Below are 5,065 nucleotides of genomic sequence, written 5' to 3'. Positions count from 1 at the left end.
CCCAGCACTTTGGGAGGCCAAGGCGGGTAGATCACCTGAGGTCAGGAGTTTGAGACCAGCCTGGGCAACATGGTGAATCCCCATCTCTACTAAAAATAAAAAAATTAGCCAAGTGTGGTAGCATACGTCCAGCTACTCGGGGGACTGAGGCATGACAATCACTTGAACCCGGAAGGCAGAGGTTGCAGTGAGCCGAGATTGTGCCAGTGCACTCCAGCCTGGGCAACAGAGCAGAACTCTGTCTCAAAAAAGAAAGAAAGAAAGAAAATGAAAAAAGAAAATTCCTCATGTCAGTTGACTGAGGAGGAAAAAATTCAGGGTTGCTTTACAGATGGCTCCTGCATAACAGAGTGGACAGCTGGAGCCTCCAACCCCACTCCAGGGTGGCCCTGAAAGACAAGTGGTGAAAGAAAATCTTTCTGAGGGGCAGAACTTCAAGAGGTACATTTGTTGGTCTGTTTTGCCTGGACTGAGAGACAGCCAGATGGAGGGATCTATGTAGATTCCCTGGCAGGGACGTGGAAGGGTACAACCGGAGGACTAGTGACAAGGAGGTCTGGGGAAGAAGTATGTGAATGAATCTCTCCAAACAGGCCCGGAATGAAAAGATATTTGGGTCCCATGTGAATGCACACTAAAGGATATCACTGCAAAGGAGGCTCCTGTCAATGAGGGGAACAAAGCATGTTCTGTGGAGCTTGGGCTGTCTCTTTTTCCAGCCACCATTGCTTGCCCAATGGGTTCATGTAACAAAGTGGCTGTGTGGCAAGATTGTAGGCTAAGCACGAGCTCAACAACATAGTCCTCCCTTCGCCAAGGCTGAGTAAGCCATTTACTAACTGTCAAACCAGCCAACAGCGGACACCAACACTGAGCCCACTGTGGCTCCTTGGGGGACCCGGCCAGCCCTCCAGTGGCAAATTGATTACACTGGACTTTTTCCATAATGGAAAGGACATTACACACATATTCTGGATTTGCTTTCCCTGCTCATCATGTTTCTGCCAGCACCATCATGCATGGATTAACAGAATGCCTTCCTCACCATCCTAATATTCCATTCAGTACTGCTTCTGATCAAAAGATGAGCAGCGCCAGGCGTCAGTGGCTCACGCCTGTAACCCCAGTACTTTGGAAGGCCGAGGCAAGGGGGATCACCTGAGGTCAAGAGTTTGAGACCAGCCTGACAGACACAGAGAAACCCCAACTCTACTAAAAATACAAAATTATCTGGGCATGGTGTTGCATGCCTGTAATCCCAGTTACTTGGTAGGCTGAGGCAGGAGAATCACTTGAACCCAGGAGGCAGTTTGCAGAGATCACGCCACTGCACTCCAGCCTGGGCAACAAGAGCAAAACTCTGTTTCAAAAAGAAAAAAAAAAGTTGAGCAGCAGTGGCCTACTGCACCTGGAACTAACTGTTTCTTTCTTTCTTTTTTTTTAAAATTGAGATGGAGTTTCACTCATTGCCCAGGCTGGAGTGCAATGGCATAATCTCAGCTCACTGCAACCTCCACCTCCTGGGTTCAAGCGATTCTCCTGCCTCAGCCTCCCAAGTAGCTAAGATTACAGGTGTCTGCCACCACACCCAGCTAATTTTTGTATTTTTAGTTGAGACAGGGTTTCACCATGTTGGCCAGGGTGATCTCAAACTCCTGACCTCAGATGAACTGCCTACCTCGGCATCCCAAAGTGCTGGGATTAGAGGTATGAGGCCCCACACCCAGCCGGTTTGTTTTAAGACAGGATCTCGCTCTATCACCAGGTTGGAATGCAGTGGTGTGATCTCAGCTCACTGTAGCCTCAAACTCTTGAGCAAGTGATCCTCCCACCTCAGCCACCCAAGTAGCCAGGACTACAGGCAGATACCACCACATCTGGCTAATTTTTATTTTATTTTGAGGCAGGGTCTCCCTTTGTCGCCCAAGCTGAAGTGCAGTGGCGTGATCTTGGCTTACTACAACTTTTGCCTCCTGGGTTCAAGTGATTCTCTTGCCTCAGCCTCTTGAGCAGCTGGGATTACAGGTGCCTGCCACCAAGCTCTGCTAATTTTTTTTATTTTTAGTAGAGGTGGAATTTCACCATGTTGGCCAGGCTGGTCTCAAATTCCTGAACTCAAGTGATCGACCCGCCTTGGCCTCCCAAAGTACTTGGATTATAGGTGTGAGCCACTGCACCCGGCCTGGCGAATTTTTTGTTTAAATTAAATTAAATTAATTATTTATTTTTGAGACAGAACCTCCATTTGTGGCCCAGGTTGGAGTGCAGTGGTGCAGTCTTGGCTCACTGCAACCTCCACCTCCTGGTTTCAAGCAATGCCTCAACCTCCTGAGTAACTGAGATTACAGGCTCGCAGCACCAAGCCTGGCTCATTTTTTAATTTTTAGTAGAGATGGGATTTCACCATGTTGGCTAGGCTGGTCTCAAACTCCTGACCTCAGGTGATCCACCCATCTCAGCCTCCCAAAGTGCTGGGACTACAGGCACATGTCACCACGCCTGGCTAATTTTTGCATTTTTGGTAGAGATGGGATTTAGCCATGTTGTGCATGCTGGTCTCAAACTCCTGGGCTCAAGCAATCCACTCACCTTGGCCTCCCAAAGTGTTGGGATTAAAGGCAGTGAGCCACTGTGCCCAGCCCAGAACTATCTGTTTTAATCACATACTCTATCTCTCAAAAGCAGGTGGCTTCATACAAAGGTGGGATGGCCAATGGGTGTTAAGCCTGATGAGAGTCAATATTTTTTCTTTTTTCTTTTTTTTAAGAGACAGGGTTTCATCATGTTGACCAGGATGGTCTCGATCTCTTGACCTGGTGATCCGCCCACCTCAGCCTCCCAAAGTGCTGGGATTACAGGTGTGAGCCACCACACCCAGCTGAGAGTCAATATTTTGAAGGGATAGTTTCCACCTCATCAAATACAGTACTTTTTTTGTTTTGTTTTTTGTTTTTTGAGATGGAGTGTCACCCTGGAGTGCAGTGGCACAATTTGGACTCACTGCAACCTCCACCTCCTGGGTTCAAGCAATTCTCCTGCTTCGGCCTGCCGAGTAGCTGGGATTACATGTGCGTGTCACCACACTCGGCTAATTTTTGTTTTTGTTTTTTGTTTGTTTGAGACGGTGTTTCACTCTTGTTGCCCAGGCTGGAGTGCAATGGCACAGTCTCAGCTCACTGCAACCTCTACCTCCCAGGTTCAAGTGATTCTCCTGCTTCAGCCTCCCTAGTAGCTGGGATTACAGGCATTCGCCACCACACCCGGCTATTTTTGTATTTTTCGTAAAGACAGGGTTTCTCCACATCAGTCAAGCTGGTCTTGAACTCTCGACCTCTGATGATTCGCCCGCCTTGGCCTCCCAAAGTACTGGGATTACAGGTGTGAGCTACCATGCCTGGCCAATTTTTGTATTTTTAGTAGAGACAGGGTTTTGTTGGGCAGGCTGGTCTTGAATTCCTGACCTCAGGTGATCTGCCCACCTCAGCCTCCCAAAGTGCTGGGCTTACAGGCATGAGCCACTGCACCTGGCCAATACAGTACATACTTTCACTCAGAGAACATTACATGGTGCCATCTCCCTCTTAGCCACAACACATGGGCCTGGGAATTAAGGGGTAGAAGTAGCTTCTCTCACAACTATCATTCCTAACTCCTCCTTTCATAGTCCCAGTTTCTGTATCAGTCAAGGTCCAGCCAGGAGACAGAAACCACACCAGATCCTTTTATAGTTCATAAGTGTGATGACTGGGTGTTCACGTGCATGTGTGAGATGTACCATCTTCAAACCTTGTTCTGACATTGGTACGTTACCCATCTGACATTAAAAAAAAAGAAAAGAAACCACACCAGTTATTTTATTACTATTATTATTATTATTATTTACTTTATTTTTCAGAGGCAGAGTCTTGCTTTGTCACCAGGCTGGAGTGCAGTGGTGAGATCTCTTGGCTTACTGCAACCTCCGCCTCCCAGGTTCAAGTGATTCCCCTGCCACAGCCCCCTGAGTAGCTGGGACTAGAGGCACCTGCTACCATGCCCAGCTAATTTTTTGTAATTTTAATAAAGATGGGGTTTCACCATGTTGGCTGGGATGGTTTTGATCTCCTGACCTCATAATCCACCTGCCTCGCCCTCTCAAAGTGCTGAGATTACAGGCATGAGCCACCGTGCCTGGTCATTATTATTTATTTTTTAGACACCACATTTTGCTATGTTGTCCAGGCTGGTCTCAAACTCCTGGATTCAAGGGATTCTCCTAACTTGGCTTCCTAAAGTCTTGGGATTACAGATGTGAGCCACTGCAACTGACCCCACACCAGTGGCTTTAAAATAATTTTTTTTTTAAGCAGGGAACCTGGGTGAGAGTGCAGTGGTGCAATCATAGCTTATTGCAGTCTCAACCTCCTGGGCTCAAATAATCCTCCTGCCTCATTTTTTTATTTATTTATTTTTTTTTTGTAGAAATGAGATTTCACTATGTTGCCCAGTCTGGTATTGAACTCCTGGACTCAAGTGATCCTCCCACCTTGGCCTCCCAAAGTGCTAAGATTACAGGCATGAGCCACACATGGCCAGAAACAAGTTTAATATAAAGAATTGTTGCCGTGGCTGACACCTGTAGTCCCAGCTACTCAGGAGGCTGAGACAGGAGGATCCCTTGAGCCCAGGAGTTTGACATTACCTCGAACTATGATCATACCACTGTACTCTAACCTGGGCAACAGAGCCAGACCATGGCTCTAAAATTTTTTTTTAAAGAATTGTTCAGCCGGACGTGGTGGCTCAAGCCTGTAATCCCAGCACTTTGGGAGGCCGAGGCGGGTGGATCACGAGGTCAAGAGATTGAGACCATCCTGGTCAACATGGTGAAACCCCGTCTCTACTAAAAATACAAAAAATTAGCTGGGCATGGTGGCACGTGCCTGTAATCCCAGCTTACTCAGGAGGCTGAAGCAGGAGAATTGCCTGAACCCAGGAGGCAGAGGTTGCGGTGAGCCGAGATCGTGCCATTGCACTCCAGCCTGGGTAACAAGAGTGAAACTCTGTCTCAAAAAAAAAAAAAAAA

The 5,065-nt window shown here is 47.5% G+C and overlaps 1 non-coding gene across 1 annotated transcript; it reads left to right on the top strand.

The window, feature by feature from the left end:
- The first annotated feature begins 3,716 nt into the window (after nucleotides 1-3,716).
- LOC120362122 (small nucleolar RNA U13) lies at nucleotides 3,717-3,820 on the top strand. The gene has a single exon (XR_005578115.1). It is a non-coding gene; the product is annotated as a small nucleolar RNA U13 (small nucleolar RNA).
- Nucleotides 3,821-5,065: the final 1,245 nt, after the last annotated feature.

Source organism: Saimiri boliviensis, chromosome 14, assembly GCF_048565385.1.
Source record: "Saimiri boliviensis isolate mSaiBol1 chromosome 14, mSaiBol1.pri, whole genome shotgun sequence".
Taxonomy (NCBI): domain Eukaryota; kingdom Metazoa; phylum Chordata; class Mammalia; order Primates; family Cebidae; genus Saimiri; species Saimiri boliviensis.
The sequence above is the reverse complement of the archived record's forward strand: the minus strand, read 5'-3'. Positions and strand labels throughout refer to the sequence as shown.